Genomic DNA, 19,404 nt, shown 5'->3' with positions numbered 1-19,404 from the left:
AGAATGTGTCATATAAAACATATTTTTCTCTTAGTCTTCTTAAAAAATAAAGAAATCCCTAAGTTATTCCATGTTAAAGTTGTCGTATTTCTGTAATTTCAACCAATCACTGACGTCCATTCAGCCGATATACATTAAGTGCCGACTACATAAAGAAACGATTCTGAAACAATTCTATCGGTGATAGGGTTAGGGTTAGGGTTAGGGTAAAACAGCAAATTTAAAAAGAAAAAAGCAAATAAAACGAAGAAAAAAAAAAGAAAATGAAAAAAGCAAATTTAAAATGAAAAAAGCAAATAAAACGAAGCTATGGCTTAATCAGCCAAAGGAGTAAATATAAACAACTGAATACTTGTCAGTGATTGGTTGAAATTATCGAAATAAGACAATTTTTTACATGAAATAAATTCGAATACAAAAATATTTTTCTGTTCTATAACACAAAATAGATAAGTATACGAAGTTTGAAAGTCTTTCGGTACCAAAAACACTACGTAAAACATTAATGAAACATGTGGCCCCCGTTTTAAAAAAGATCCTTATTATTATTATTATTATTATTATTATTATTATTATTATTATTATTATTATTATTATTATTATTATAAGGCGGTGAGCTGGCATAATTGTTAGCACGCTGGACGTACTGCTTAATGGTATTTCGCCCGTAGCTATGTTCTAATTTCAAATCCCCGCGAGGTCGACTCGGTCTTTCATCCTTTCGGGGTCAATAAATTAAGCACCAGGGAAACATCGGAGTCAATGTAATCGACTCATCCCTTCACCCAAAACTGCTGCCATTGCGGCAAAAATTTGAATCTATTATAATTACTGTTGGTAATCCCTCGTTTTAACTAGACGAAACCAAAACAAAAAGTCGGTTGTTTCCGTGACGACTCGACAATTCACTTCGGATATCTTCGTGACCTCCGTGACAGCTGCTAAAATAGGCGGAGGGGAAGAAATTTAATGGGTTGTGTATGCGTGCTTGTTCATGCCTGTGTGTCTGTGTGTGTGTGCGTGCTTGTTCTTGTCTGTGTGCGTGTGTGTGTGTGTGTGTGTGTGTGTGTGTGTGTGTGTGTGCGTGCGTGCGTGCATGGCTGTCACACCGCAACTGTTACGAAGATATCCGAAGTAAATTGTCGAGTGTCATGGAAACAACCGATTTTTTGTTTTGCTTTCGTTGAGTTAAAACGAAGGATTTCCTTATTATTATTATTAGGGGCGGCGAGCTGGCAGAACTGCAAGCACACCGAACTGTAAGCACACAGAACTGTAAGGACACCCGACAAAAAGCGTAGCGGTATTTCGTCTATTTGTATGATATGAGTTCAAATACTGCGAGGTTGACTTTCACCCTCGTCCAATAAAATATACACCAGTTGAGCACAGCGTCCACTGTTTTTGATTTCACACCTCCCCGAAGTTACTGGCCTTGTGCCAATATTTGAAACCATTATTTCTATTACTATAATTAATGATGGTTTCAAATATTCGCACAAGATCAGCAAATTTAGCGCAGGAGATAAGTCGATTACATGGACCACAGCTACTTATTTCATCGTCTCCGAAAGTACGAAATGTAAAGTCGACATCGGTGGGATTTGAACTCAGAACGTAAAGACGGCTGAAATACCACGAAATATTTTGCCCGGCGTACAAATGATCCTCCAGCTTGCTGCATGACGACTATTACTACTACTAATAATAATCCGAACAAAAGAGACGTGAAAAAAACACCAACAACGATTGACTGTATCTGATAGTGAATACTTTCCTAATTCCTAGTATTTCTATAAACACTGCATTTTTTTCCCTCTCACTAAAATTAAAATCACATCCGCTTGTGTGCAAACTGGACATTTCGCTGGAGGTGCGCATGTAATTAATAAGAAAACCAAGCAACAGCTGCTCATATTTTCGAAGAAACTGGAAAATTGCTTTGTGAGTTGAATATAGAATGAGGTTGAAGCTATTGAACTTTAGTCATTCTGCAGACATCTGAATAAAATTAGCTTCAGAATTTTCCTCGTGTACATAAAGTACAAGATTTAACTCACACATGCGTACCTACACGTTAACACACGCACATGCACACATACGCATATCAGCACATACATAGGTACGTAATACGTACATACACAACATACACATGCACACACAGATATCAATATATAGATATATATATATATATATACACTTATATATGCATAATATACATGTTCGTAGCTATAGCGTTCTATATACAAATGTACATGAACATGGTTATATACATGCATAAACGTACATATATATATATATATATATATATATATATATATATATATATATATATATATATATATATATATATATATATATATATATATATACACGTGTGTGTGCATGTATATCTGTTTCTATGTGTGTGTCTGTGTTTGCGGGTACGCGCGCGCATGTGTGTGTGTGTATGTGTGTGCTTAATCAGATCGATAGTAACAGACACACATTTCACTGAACGCGATGTTTCAACCAGTCTTTCTGCACAGATTCTCTTCATGTATGACCCTTCTGGCGCCTAAACTTTGGATCACAAAATTTTCCTTAATACGCACGCACACCCAAACATAAACACACACCAACGCACAAGCATTCACGTATACGCACTCAGACACACATGCACGCATATATATATATATATATATATATATATATATATATATATATATACATATATATATATATATATGAAGATAACTGTACATGCACATGTATTCATGTCAAAGTTACTCTATTTAGAGTTTCGCGATTTAAAAATGTGTGTGTAGCCTGAACGTATGTTTGGAAATATTCTCACTGTAGCGTTAGGCTCCTACAAAAATATATATAAATGTATACGTAGCCTGTTAAAACATTCTATTGGATAATATGTTTGGATAATATGTTTGGAACATTTACGTTTGACTGTATACACGTATAAACAATGCTATTGGATATACGAGTATTTATTATCAATTATCAAGATCCCTTGATTACACAGGATGATGTAATAGCGCACCCCACTCTGTGATCATAGCATGCCAGCCATTTTGTATGAGCTTACTCCACTAGAGTTACTGTAGATGTCAGAAGCAACTACTAAATGATTTTCGATGTAGGAGGGTGGCACTTTTTTAAAAATTGGAACGTCGTTAACAAGGTGAGAAGTCACCTAGTGTAAGTGGCTAACGAAGAAGTAGATGCAAAAAAATTATGCAATCTTCTTCAGAACTGAAAGATTTCAGATTATACCAAGGTGAAAGATAATGAGATAGAAGACAAGTCCAAAGTTTGGCAGTTCGAATGAAAAGGCTACGACCGTGAATAAGACTTTAAGAAATAAATAGCAACCAGTGGTCCACCATATGATGTTTGCAGCGCTCAAAATAGCAGGGTTACTTATGACATACACAAATGCTGCTTCTGAGACCTACAGTTACTCCAGTGGAGTAAACCTATACACGAAGGCTGTTCAACAATTTTACTCATATATATATGTGTATATATATACATAGAGGGAGAGAGAGATAGAGAGAGAGAGAGAGAAAGAGAGAGAGAGAGAGAGAGAGAGAGTGACAGAGAGAGAGAGAGAGAGAGAGAGAGAGGAAGAGAGAGATTTATTCAATTCGGAACAACACGAAATATTTTACAAATAACTCATACTGTGCTGTCGGCTGTATAATGCAAGATCACCGTATGTTATGCGTATGTTATTTAATGTAGCATGATATATATATATATATATATATATATATATATATATACGTCGTGTGCGTGTGTAAGTGTGTGGTTGTTTTTGTGAGTGTGTATGTATATATATACATATATGATATATATAGAATTGAATATTGAAAAAATAGAGTCAACAAGAAGGAGTACGGTTAGGCAGCTATTTAATAAGCACTACACATGTTTCGATATAGCATAGGATTTAAATTAAGCAACGATTTACCTGTATAATGAGATCCAGTTCTATCTCCTCAGGTGATATACATTCCCTGTCACCGTTAGTAAATCTTTGACTTCGATGCTATATATGTATGTATGTATGTATGTATGTATGTATGTATCTATCTATCTATCTATCTATCTATCTATCCATCAGTAAAGCGAGTAGCCATGACAAAGTGACGGATGAATTACTAGTTTAACCCCAGGCGGCTTCTCCGCCAGCTGGTTTTCGGTACAAGATCTGCACCCTTTATGTATAATACATCGTTAGCAGGGGGAACTGCTACCCCTCCCCAACAGAGATTTTATAACTAGCTATTTTGCTTGTTGCAAATCAGTGACCGATGGTCACTTTGTTTACAATATATCGCTGGCAGAAACGGATCTTAACTACACACCACTGTGCAGGTGTGCGCGGCTAACATGAGCCAAGATCGAAACCGGCAGGTCCAGCGCCCCTGTCTGCTGTTGGAGGTTAATAGCGGTTCACTGCCTCTGCTAGTGATATATTGTACATAAAGAGTGTAGAGCTTACACCGAAAACCAGGTGGCGGAGAATCCGCCCGGGGTTAAACTAGTAGTAACATTCATCCGCTATCTTGATGTGGCGCCTCACTTTACTGTTTAGTATACGTTGCTAATCTATCTCTCCTTGAGATCTTATAAGTAGCTGTTTTGCTTATCTATCTATCTATCTATCTCTCTATCTATCTATCTATCTATCTATCTATCTATCTATCTATCTATCTATCTATTTATCTACCTATCTATCTAGGTATCTATCTGTGTGTGTATCTCTCTCTCTCTCTCTCTCTCTCTCTCTCTCTCTCTCTCTCTCTCTCTCTGTATATATATATATATATATATATATATATATACATGATGTGTGTTAATGTATTAAATATGTGATGAAAAAAGATGTAAAAAGAGAGGTACAAAGAGGGAGTGTAAGGGACAGTAGGATTGTTGTCATTAGTTACTGCGCTATAAAATAGCCTTTAGCAATCTAGAAATACATCAAAATACACAAAAGCCTGAAATAACTGACTGACTAAAGATGTTTGGTTCTCGAGTTCCGTTAAGATTTGAATTCTATGATAACAATGATTTTCTGCTAGCTGTTTTAAAAGTTATTCTAGCTGAAATTATTACACACAGGAGTGGAATAAAAAAGTAGTTATGGTTCGAAATATGTAATGAATAACATCTATTGTTTAACAAAATCTAACTAGATTTGTGTGAGTATTTATATGTGTGCGTGTATATATATATGTATATATATATATATATATATATATATATATATATATATATATATATATATATATATATATATATATATTCTGTATGTGTGTATGTGTATGCATATGCACACAAACATCGTGACACGCATGAATGCACGATATGTGCACGCTCAGGTATGCGTGCATACATGTTTATCAAATTCAATAACGCGCTACAGTGAGTTATTAACTGAGAAATATTTAAAATATGATAATAGTATACAACTGTCATGGACGGTAAATTCCTCTGCGTTTGCTATATATAATCGTTTATGAAACAGGTAACGTAACACGGAGTTACGTTGTAATGAGGTTTTGATATTTTCACTACTATGGTTGTTTGAAGATCGATACATGTATAAATGTGCGTATATATATATAATATATATATATATATATATATATATATATATATATATATATATATATATATATATATATATATATATATATATATATATATATATATTATACGTATATTATATTATATATATATTATATACATGTATATGTATTATATATATACATATATGCAATTACTACTACTACTACTACTACTACTACTACTACTACACACGCACACACACTCGCGCGCACATTTATATGGCTAATACAGAGTGATTATCAGTCCTGGCAAAATACTTCAAAAGCTCTCTGTTGGCACACCAGACTAACAATATTGTTTAGATTACAGAAGAACTCCTGTTATTCTTAGGCCGGGGTCCAAGGTTATGATTCATCACAATTCTATAGTGTAAATCCGTGGATGGACTCCAAACAAAGTTGTTGATACAAAGAGTGATTATATAAAATAAAAGTTAAAAATAGTGGTCATTACATATCTATCCTTTGCCGTAGCAAATCTTTTCTTACAGCTGTTTCCAGTACTCCTTATAGGTAAATTACTGATACGTTTACTCAATTGGTCTATTGGTCATTTGAGAAAAACTGAACGACCTAAATATATTAATGCTACTTACATCGGAGACATTTCTAAATCAAAACAGACCAGAACTTTGAAGGAATTGTGAGTGCATGGAGGTGGGAAGAAAAGATGGAAAGATGCAAGTAGAATAGAGAACATAGGAAGACATGTTATAAAGGTGTGAGAGAAGTAAGGAAATGACAGAGGAATAGCTTCCTTAACAGAACCAAGGGTATTGTATTGCTAACATGTGGAAGACGGACAGTCATAAAACATTTTTTTTTTTGTAGTCAGGTCAACAAACATTATCATATTTACTTTGTATGTAGGTTAGATACCCTCCAACTGTTGTGCTGAAATTTGACATGGGCTTTTTATACACAATCTAAGACTGTGATATTTGGTGCTGTTGCTATCGATCATTGTAGGGGGATTATATTAGAATATGAAGGAATATTTCTTCAGCGTTCTACATTTTTTAAACCAGAAATGGCCCTGATGCAGGTAATATTAATTTCTGTTAGGCCGTTTAATTTTCCTCAGTTGATCAAGAGACCAATTCAGTAAAGCTATCAGAAATGTACCTTTAATGACTACTGGAAACAGCTGTAAGCCAAATTTGTTGCAATAAAAGAAAAATATGTAATGACTATTATTTTAATCACATAATCGTACAAATTGTATTTGATAAATAGAAGATTAGTTTCAAATAGATACCAAGCCATCACTCTTGCATATTTTATTTACCTAATAGGCTGGACAATTTTACCAGTTCATGCTCAATTAACATCGATTATATAGATATTTATGCACGATGATCCTTCACTCTGTTTTGTTGTTAAAATTGCATCGAAGAGTGGACGGACATTGTAATTTTGACTTATGTGTCGATTCAATATTAGAGAAAATCTCTCCTGGTCTATGAAGGTCACACTATCAACCTATGTATACATGACGATGAAAGTGGATATGCTGCATCCTCAACGTAAGTAGATAGAATGGAAATACTTTTAACACATCATAAATTGAAATCTTGTCTTATATAACATAGAGTTAAGATGCATTCCTATGATATGCAAATCCTCCAGAAAAATATCCTTGCATTTGTGATAGATTTTTAATCCGAGTATTCTTTTGCTATAAACTGGTATCATTCATTGGACAGCAGTCAGCTGTTCCGGTGTCTTCAAGGCTTGTAATCTATCAAATCAAGCGCAATTTTAAAAGCTAATCTTTATATATTGTATTGTTAGCTATACTTTGATATATTGGGAACAGCGAACACCAGTGTTTCTCAAAGCTATACACTAGCTCAGACAGTTATAACCACACATGAATATATATATATATTCCCATCACCATAGCCCCTTTCCTGAACGTGGAAATCTGAACATACCTAGCAAGCAAACTCCACACACACAAGGAACTACCTCAGCATACAAGTATAAGAAACCTACACCCAGAACAAAACCAAAATAATGCAAACAAGTTAACTATACAATTTGCCCAAACGACAAATGCAAAAGAGACAAACATTTAAAAGATGTCACCGAAGAGTAACGTTCCTTGATTTATTGTTTTATTTACGTAGCAGTGTTTTCCAAAATGGAGGCGAAAACCATTTTCTATTTCATTGGCTTGAAAAATTGTTAAGACACTAGGAGATTCTCCAACTTTTCGTAACATGAAACCGATAGTCACCTTAATTTACAAATAAAGAAATTATATTCACCAATGTGGTGTTGAGCACTCAGTTTCATCGTTCAGCTTTTACATATACATTTATATATACCCACAAACATATATATAAAACTGTATACACACACGCACGTACAGAGAGTGAGAGAGATACACACACACACACACATATATATATATATATATATATATATATATATATATATATATATATATATATATACACATACTAAAGGTATTCGTGGAAGCATGTTTTAAATATTTCTGTACTTTTCTCTACATCTGTACAGGTGTATAAATTTACAACACTTCATAACAAAGGTTTTTACCGGTTGCAAGGTGAGATAATGGAAATAGTCAGATTTGTAAACTATTAATTATAAAAGTTGGAAACTATAATGAATTCTGGTTTTCTATGGCTTTATGAATATTCCTCTGCCCATTACTCAAATTGTTGAAATTGTTGAAATTATTGGTTTCATACAAAGTGTATACAGCACGATTTCATCTTAATTTATGCGTCGAACAAATATTGATGAACGCTTTCTCGAGCTGTGGTTGTCACCAAAGGCACTGCTGTAAGCAAGACATTAATTGTAGAACTTTTGCCTCGTCAATTTAGTTTGAATAAAGTTTCGATCTTCTTCGTTACGCTGCATGCCACTGTGTCAACAACGATCGCCATTGAATATTAAAACAGAATAACCTATTTGATTAAGATGGCAAGACAAATATGAGATCCTTGTTGATAGAACGTCGCTGGGAATGAATTATATTGAGCTTATATTCTGAATTTTCACGAAGTAAAACAGCTTGTTTCGTTACTTGTATCAATTGTACAACCGAGTACATTGTTGTTGATAGATGTCGTTAAATGCATAATGTAGAAATAATAATTCAAGAAAAGAAAGTGAAATATGGACGGATCGACTGCTACTATTCAAACATGAGATGATGACTGCCCAATGATGATGGAATTTATGGTAAAAATGGTAATTACCTTCTCGGGTCACACTAGCTCGTAAGGTTTAGTTTCCCGGTTTCATTGAGTATATGTCCCCCACCTGGAACGAACGTCGGTCCATCGCGGTTTTACTCATATTCACCAGCTGATTGGACGGAGACAACGTGAAATGTGTTCAGCGATTCGTTCGGTCCAGTAATCAAAACCAGAACCTTACGATCATGAGTCCAACACTAAGGTACGCGCCTACAAGTTGGATATATGAACCAGTTATAGAATGCGCTGATGCGTGTGAGAACACTTGGTAAAAATCCCCCTTCTTGAACTTAGACATCTCACAGAGAAAAAGATTTACCAATAGGGAAAATTAGAACTACGTGTCTGTAAGTAAATGTTCTTAGAATATAATTAAGTCTGCGACTATTTACATGTGGCGAAAAGTGTTTAGATGATCACACTTATGATGATGATGGTGGTGATGGCAATAAGAAAAGGAGGAGGAGGAGTAGTGGTTGGAGGAAGAGGGGCAAGAGTAGGAGAAGGCGGAGGAAAACCACGATGACGTCGTTCATGATTCTTATTACGATAGCTTTCTTCGGTTTTACCTCAGAAATTATATAACTACCTCATAACATTAACTTCTATAAAATGCCAAATGTCATATACTTGTATACAACATGGTTTAGAATGTCTCCGGACAGGCACAAATATATGTAAATAAGCTACTTTCAATGATAAAGCAAAAATAAACGCATTAAACAACAACAAGAATTCTCTCTTTATTTCACAGTTTCTCCTATCTATAAAGAATATACTTTGTGCGTGATATGCTGCTGGTTGCCTGTGGCCAAAGATGTGGAACGTTTATGTTGAGCTAATGTACATGTCTCCTCTTTAAACTATCGTTTCTATTCCATGGGGACTCTGGCAGAATATAAATTATTCTTGTTATTAACTGCAAGAACTTAGGTAAAGTGGAAAAGTCACTCTCTCTGCATTCTCTCTCTACTATTATATCTCTATCTAATTCTCTCTTTTCTCTTTCATTGTGTGTGTCTTTGTGTGTATATATATACATGTACAAGCTAAAAGCATATTTACCTTTGTATAAATATGCGATTGCGCCGACACACGCACTCATATGTACATATGAAAGATATAGACAGATAAATAGAGAGAGAGAGAGAGAGGAAGAAGGAGGGAGAGAGAGTGAGAGGGAGTGATGAAGGCTGAGATAAGTATCAGTAAACCTATATATTTAAACGAGTCTGTCATTCCCTCTCATTTATTTAACTCCCTTTCATTAACCTCTCTGTGTGTATGTCTACCCCTCCGCATACAAATGTATATGCATATATATATATATATATATATATATATATATATATATATATATATATATATATATATATATATATATGCATCATCATGGCCGCAGCTCTAAGCTGAAACTTAAGAAAAAACAAAAAAAAACAAAAACAAATATATATGTATATATATATATGTGTGTGTGTGTGTGTGTGTGTGTGTGTGTGTACGTGTGTGTGTGTGTGTGTGTGTGTGTGTGTGTGTGTGTGTGTGTGTGTGTGTGTGTGACTGCGCACGTGTGCTTGTGTATGCCTATAATGTTTTCCTACCTTATGTACAGGTAAGTGCTTGTGTGTGTCTGTGTGTGTATGTGTGACATACACTCTGCATTTTATTTGAATTTATGTATGAATATACAACTATGCAATGTTTATAGACTATTTGTAAAAGGTTGCTTTAATATATTTCTTTTCTGTTTTAGTGAAGTGTCTTGGGAGAAGTTTATACAGTTTTCAATGACTAATCACCAATTGTTTTACATTTAAATCAGTTACACGTTCTACATCATTCACCAAACTTTGATTAGTAATTTAGATTAACCTCATTACTACTGCAAATATTTATTCATCCTCTTCTTCTGTATTGAGTAGTTTTTCTTCTTGTCTGTAAATGAAACCAGACATTCCCACGTATGTGTGTGTAAAATTTGGAGTGGTAGCGTTTGGTGTATGTATGCATTATGTACAGTCATTCATATACCTTTGTTTGGCCGACGCTAACGTATTTTTCCAGAGTCAGCCATCGACACCAATCTATATATGTTTCTTGTGTTATAAAGATGAAACAAAACTCTGTTCAATTAGATACCTCAGTCAAAAGAAAAATAACAGGTTTAGTATCATGCTGACGAATATATTTTGCGATTGTCGTGCTGCTGCCGTTACTTCAGCTATAAAAAAGAATAATAAAAAAAGACCACACAACGATGGCAGTTACAACTGCAGCAATTCCAGGACAAATACATTTACTAGCAGAAGGTTCATTGCTAACTATGGAAGTAAGGTGTTTAATCGATTGAATTGAGTGAAGTCAATTATTATGACATGCAATGCCGTTATTGATCCAGTTGCGTTGATATGAAAGGAAAGAATATTAGACGAGATTGCTTTTGAACTCGAGACAAGAATATACAGAAGGGACCATATGAATCATAGTCACATAGTTAACGTTGTATGATAGGAGCCAATAAAGGAGCAGCTATGTAGCCATTAAACCTGCTAGAAATAGCAACAAAATCCACCTTAAATCACTAAAATGTATTTAAAAATTGACAGATGCGTTAGATGACATATATTTGATATATGCAAGTGTATGTATAAGCAAGGGAGATGGTCACGTTCGGAACACTGCTGGTTAACGCTGTTTTAGGGAAGCCAATAAAAGAGCATTGATCTAGACAGTAGGCCATCGAGAAATAGCAGTAAAATCCATCTCAAAATAGAAGCCTACGCCTAAAGTTTAGATAATATTAGCATACCAAACATATCCATACGTATCTATTAATAAGTGATATGGCCACATCTGGAACAACATTTTCACAGATCTGCTGGGTGAGGCTTCGACACTCACCACGAACACTACCACAATCATCACCACCAGCTACACCACCCCTACCATCATTACTATCACCATAGCTACCACCGATGTCACTACCACCAGCACCAACACAACAACACAAGTGACAATAACGACAACAGCATCAACGAGCTAATGACGAGCCTTCAACCTTGTTGCAAGATCTTGTAATTAGAAACCAGTCTTTCTTGAATCACACACCCTACTGCAATAATTAAAATATAGATTAGGTAACGTGGTTCTTGATTAACAAAGACCAACTCTGAATGTAGGATGGGATGGCGAGAGCTGGAATGAATTTAACCATCTGCTTGCTCTCGATTGACCTAGGGTTGAAGATCTGAAACATCAACAAAAAATACATTCGACTACCACGAACATCAGCGTCACGACTGTCAACAAAATCAACATCAATATGAAGGGTTTAATGAAAGAATTTTTTATGTGCTTATGCGACCGGCCAGATATCGCAACCAAATTTTCCTTAAATCAGAGCAAAGCGTGTCGGGGGAAAAGATATCCTCGTTACAATGGCGAAAGTACTATCATTGTGAATATGATTGCAACTCATATGCCAACAACTTCAACTACAACCACTGCAATACCAGGTCAAATATATTTATTATGAGAAGGTTCGATGCTAACTATGGAAGCAAGGTGTTTAATCGATTGAACTAACTTCAGTCAATTATTACGACCTGCGCTATCCTTATTGATCCAACAGTATTGGTATGAAAAGAAGGAATATGAGATACCAGATTGCTTTGAAGTTGAAGCAAGAATATATCAAATAGATCACGTATGAAGTATCTCGCCACACTATCTGCGAGAAAACGGGGGAGCCTCTACGTGGCTGCTAGAGCCAGCAGCTAAAACTCCCGCGAATCCTACACCAGCGTCTTGAATAAAGGAGGAATCCTTTTGGTAAAGTAATCGCAATGTATCCACTTAAAGGGGTGACGAATGCACACAGAATTTTTTGTCATAGGCTGGCTTGATTAAAGAAGATTTGGAGCTAAATAATAAAATCAGCAATAACTATGTTGTTATATCTCCATTATATTATGAGGTCCATAGCCATTACAACAATAATTACAATAATAATAAGTAAAGTAACTATAACAGTACTATTATTATGTCCGTCGTAATACGGCGTGCTGGCAGAAACGTTAGCACGCCGTGCGATATGCTTAGCGGTGTTTCGTTTGTTTTTACGTTCTGAGTTCAAATTCCGCCGCGGTCGACTTTGCTTTTCATCCTTTCGGAGGCGATAAATTAAGTACCAGTTATGCACTGGGGTCGATGTAATCGACTTAATCTCCTCTTTGCCTGTCCTTGTTTGTCCCCTCTATGTTTAGCCCTGGGGTTCATATAATCAATGTACATACATGTATATGAAATTTTGAATTTAATTCACGGACTCCCAGTACTAACTTTGCGGACCCCAGGTTGGGAACCCCTGCTCCAACCAAAGATTTGGTTTGGGTAGTCCATGCTGGTGAGGATTGTGTGAGGTTGGCGTGCAAATCCTTCTTCGACGTCTTTTAGTCACCTTTTATGGGAGTTAGAGGAGACATTCGGTATATTCTCTGGCATGCCGGTCCCCACAGCCACCACGCTGTGCTCACAATTGAAACAGTAATCAATTATTCTGTGCTGATGAAGGGAAGATATTGCTTTGAGCTGAGTGGGGACACTAACTCCCGTGTTCAAAGATATAAGGACAAAGTTAGTGGTCCGCTAGCCAGCTCGAGACGATGTTTTCCTGAGGCTAAATAGCAGCAACATCCGTCCTAATCAAAACTGATACCACGTTGGCAAATAAACTTTACTCTAAATAAAAATAGCAATCTATATAGCATACTTAACGTAGACACACCGCTGAGAATTAAGGTAGCGCAGTTTTCGACCGGGATGTGTTGTGTTAAAAACACAAAAGCTAATTATCGTACGGACCCGAATAACCATCTCGGTAGAGGATATTTAAAGATGGTAGATGTGCATGATTGAAGGAAGAAGTTGAGAGACTCTGCTTTTGATTTCAAATGCGGTTTATTCAGACGTGTAGAGGTTGCATCGTTGTCACCTGGACCCCCCCCCACTCGCCTCAGTTGCCAATCGCATCTCTCGTCAACGACAGTTGTGTAACGATGTACCATCTGGTGGGTGGTGGTAATACATCTATCTGTTTCAGATGAACCAGAGTCGATACATACAACGTTTAACAAGAGGAGACAGAGCAAATAGCGCATCAGTGATTCAATGATATTAGACATGAGGATTTGACTGATAATTTATCGATCCCACTCCCACTTCCACATGCGTGAAAGGCTAGCAACAAACAGATTAAATAGAATCAGCGGATTAGATTGCTTGAAACATAAATAGAGTACTAATTAGTAGATTAAACAGAATTATTTATTAATCGGAAATATAAAAAGAATATTATTGATTTTCATATAATATTCATTAAGAGAGATTTGAATCTTACATATAAATAGATACACGCACACACGCACACAAACACACACATATACATACACACACATATATACATATATATACACATACACATATCTAGATATACATATTTATATATATATATATATATATATATATATATATATATATATATATATATATATATATATATATATATATATATATATATATATATATATATATATATATATATATATATATACATATATATATATATAAGTATAAATATATGTTTATAAATAATATATTTCTATCTATCTATCTATCTATCTATCTATCTTAATCTCACCCACCCCCTCTCTCTCTCTTTGTACAGATATAGTATGTATTTGTATCTGTGTGTGTGTGTGTGTTTGTGTATGTGTATGTGCACGTTTATGTATTCATGCACATTTCTGAGTGTGGATGCTTATATAAATATATGAATACAAATATACATGGCATACACGTACGCACACACGCATACACATATATATAAACACGAGCGGTGTGAACGAGGAGAACTAAGGAGAATACTAAATACTGAAATTAGAGACATCTATATTAAAATATTGGTAAAAGCGATGGTTGTCAAACTTTTACTCTGCGTATCACCCTTCTGATCTTTACACGATATTAATGAATTGAAGGCGTAAAACAAAAACCCATGCGAAAATAAAAGTGCATGTGTGTGTATGTATGAGTGTGTGCATGTTTTGTGTATGTGTTTCTGTGTATGAGTGTGTGTAAGTTTATGTGTGCATGAGTGCGTGTTTGTGTTTGTGCGTGTATCTTTGTTGCGCAGTGCGATAAGGAATTTTAAATCTCTTCTAGAAGATGGAACGCTGCAATTTTCCGAGGTCAGACTTGCTATTTACCACATGGACAGATTGAACCTCGTATGCTCAGAAATCTTCATCATCCACATATTATACATATATATATATATATATATATATATATATATATATATATATATATATATATATATATATATATATATATATATATGTCGTATGTGTATTTCGTGTGCAAGATTCTTGATGTGGATACGTGTGTTGAAAGAAATACAATTAAACCTTGGGAGAGGCATTATGCCGGTAATAAACACATATATATATATATATGTATATGTATAAAATACAAAATGGGAGAAGAACGCAAAACATCCGCACAAGTAGGTGATACAAAGATGGGACAACAAAACATCCAGATAGAGGATAAAAAGAAAGCAAGAACGAGTCATTCGAAGTTTTCTTTCCTCAGTCGAGTACCAGATCATCTTCGCAATGTCGGCTAATTACACTCGAGATTGCTCCACTCTGGCCAGCACCAAGGAAAAACTAAGCTAAGAGCATTAGATTCCTTGGAAGAAAGCAGCGAATGTATACGAATACAAGGACGAAAAAAAAAATCGGACAATGTTACACAAATCCAATAAAAATAATGACAGAACATAACAACAGTTGTCTTTCGACTAAGAACGAATTAAATTAAGCTAGCGTGTGTCGAAATAATGCCTTACGGCAGGGATGCAAGATTTCACAGGCACAGGGCATTCATATATATATATATATATATATATATATATATATACATTCTTACATACATTATATACATACATAAACGCATAATTAAATACATACAAACATGTATTCTCATCATATTCATACCAATAATCAGATGTGCGCTTGGTTTTGTGAGTAGATGCCCAAGTGACAATCTGGAAAAGCGACGGTTTTCAGAAAGAGTAATAAACTAGCTCACTTGCACTGTACAAATACAATCTATAAGTGGAAGACTTCTCTCACGTTCAAAAGGTGGCGCTGTGTTGTTAGCTATAATCTAACGGCGAGGATTTGTAACAATTTTGAAACCAGTTACATTTTTACAGGAAGAGTTCAAATAATTAAATGTAGAAAAGAACATACATACATTCATTCAAACAGACATACATAACTACTTACCATCATACATACCTTTTAATACAAAGATAATCAAGAATAAATAAGTAACTGTCTCGAAATTACTTTACGATATTATCTACAAATCCTGTACCTTGTCGTCGCAAACTTTGCGCATTGTAACCTACAGAACAAATTATCCCCTGGATAAATATATAAGAATATGCGTTTTCTCAACGATTTCATCTGAAAGAAGGCTTGAATCTACTGTAGCGTAAGGCAGTGCTACGCAAAGTGGTGCTGGTCCGCGAGCCATCAGCTGCCGGTATGCGGCGAGTTTCCAGGAAAGAAAGAAACATTATAAAATACTTATAAAATGCATATGTAGTAATGTATTGTTTATAATATAAATATAATATAAAAAAAATAGTCAACTATATATATATATATATATTGCTTCCGGTATAAATTAATATTACTAAGAAATATTACCGGTTCCTGGCACGTTGGAAAAATACACTGTTTGTACGCCACATCAGATAGTTTGAGAAGCACTGGTGTAAGGGACTATAGAGAAAGAGAAAAATGAGGTTTACAAATTCAAACGTTATAGAAAGAGAGAAATGTAAAGAAAACTGAATATTGTAGGCCCAGAGGAAAACAAGACATTGGAGGAGTTCCGGACAGAAGCAGTCCGAAGATAGAAGCTTTCAGAATTAAAGGGATACATTTCAACGAAGCACCAAAGATTCCTACCTTGTAGAACGAAGAGGGCCCACCAGGTTATCAACCAGATTCAAAATTCGATCAAGCAACTTAACACATTAAAAGGAGACTCCAGCCTAAAGACGACATCAATATTCATTAATATTTATTGATTAAGAGTGTATATTCACAAATATGAAAAATATGTCTGTAAAAGGATCTTTTCAAGAAATTATTTAAATACAAGCTTGAGAGTTTAGGAGTAATATACTTATGGTAATTGTGAAGATAATGATAACGATTGAGGAAAAAGAAAACACCAATGTCGAATTAATGACATATTTGTAAGTACTGAACCCGGATTCTAGATTTAGACTTATAAATATAATTATTGTGTATCCGGCTAATAGTTTTGACACCAATCTTTAGACGTTAGGCGTGAAAACGTTAGAAATGGCAAGTCTAACTGGGAAATTTCTGGTAGAATACATGAAAGACAAGATGGCAATGTGTTAAAAAGTTTTAAAACTACATAGTGGATATAGAATATATAAATATGCAGAGGCAACACACATGTTTGTATATATAAATATAGATAAGACAAAACACAGTGATACACAAATATGATGACACCTATGACTCGTCTGAAGCGATTCAACTGCTGTGTAATAAGAAGCTGTGTAGTAAGAAGCTTGCTTCCCAACCACGTCTACTGTATGATACCTTGGGCAAGTGTCTTCTACAATAGCCTCGGGCCGACCAAAGCGTTTGAGTGGACTTGGTTGATGGAAACTTAAAAAGCCCATCGTATATATGTATATATATATATATTATATATTAAAGTAACAAACTAAGAAATCAAATTCCATCAAAGGCGTAAAGCATTATATTATATTATATTATATTTACAGTATAGTATATTATATTATAATATATATTAATTATTTGAGTGTCAGTTGTATATATAATATATAATATATAATATATTATTTATATATATATAATTATGTGTGTGTTTGTGCCTGTATTCTTAACCCACCACCGCTTGACAACCGGTACTAGTGTGTTTACGTCCTCGTAACTTATCGATTCGGCAAAAGAGACCAATAGAATGAGTACCAGGCTTCTAAGAAGTAAGTACTGGTGTCGATACATTCGATTAAAAATTCTTGAAGGCGGTGCCCCAGCATGGCCGCTGTGAGATGAGTGAAACATGCAAAAGATATAAGATATATATTTACATACATACATATACATCATATACATATATATATATATATATATATATATATATATATATATATATATATATATATATATATATATATATATATATATATATATGTGCGTGTGCGTGTGTGTGTGTGTTTATGGGTGAATATATATATATATATATATATATATATATATATACAGCTTCGTCATAGCACTATAATAAGCAAATTGTTATAACATTTATAGACAAAAAGCAGGCCAAACCAATCGATATTTGGAGGTAAAACTATTGCACGGAAGATACATGCTACATTACAAGCAAACTATAAGTTAACTTATATGCTGCAATACATAGACTATAAAGGCATTGTCACATCAATAGGCTAACTAGAGGCTAATCTAAAATACTGCCCATTTATCATTTAAATTGCATGGGCATCGTTAATAAAACTAAAATAATAAAACTAAAAATATGAAAATCACATAGTCTAGATTATACACTACGCGATGAAAATTGTTATTAAAACTATTGGCTAAAATATATTATGCATGCATTTGTGCTCACAGCCATGTTCTGCAAATATATCATACATATTTAACTTATGTATATGTGTGTATCTAAACATGCCTGCGTAAATATGCCTGTACGTGTTTATGGGTGAATATATTTATTACATCTTAGATACATATGGATATTTCAACTTCCATTTACGCTGAATTCTGTATCATTAGTCCTTTTTTTTTTTTTTTTATTAATCTATCAGAACTGCTGTGTTCTCTACAAATGCTTTTCCTAACTAGTTTTGTTGCATACTTTGCAACATAGTAATACAGTGCAATTGCTCCTTCTAAGTGCAAAGCAAGCCGACAAGAAAGCGAGAAAATTTATGGCAAATAGAAATGTTTGAGTCATGAAGTTTACAACTTATAGGTTTGCAATTATATTTGTAAATCATATTGGTCATTAGTAGCTTTTTTTTACGTGTGCACACAAGAGAGACCAGTGATTAGTTATTAGTTGGGAAGTTTTACTTTTTGCTTTTATCATATTATTAGTGAAAATGTTGCTTTCTCTTTTATGTGTTTTTGATAATTAGTCCATCTGTTGTATACTTAATATGTATTTGATTCTTTTGTTTCATTGATTCAATATGCCGTGTATGGTTTCGCTGTCATTAATAGGTGTAGAACCTGATGTATTTATTACATTGTATATGCACCTATATTGGTCTATAGCTTCGTTTCTTAGTTATTATTTTTTGAATACCAGTTGTTCGTTAGCGTCTGTTTCATTCAGTAGATTTAAATAGTACTTCA

The sequence above is a fragment of the Octopus bimaculoides genome, chromosome 8 (assembly GCF_046866305.1).
Source record: "Octopus bimaculoides isolate indiv1 chromosome 8, ASM4686630v1, whole genome shotgun sequence".
Classification (NCBI taxonomy): domain Eukaryota; kingdom Metazoa; phylum Mollusca; class Cephalopoda; order Octopoda; family Octopodidae; genus Octopus; species Octopus bimaculoides.
Note: the sequence above shows the minus strand (reverse complement) of the source record.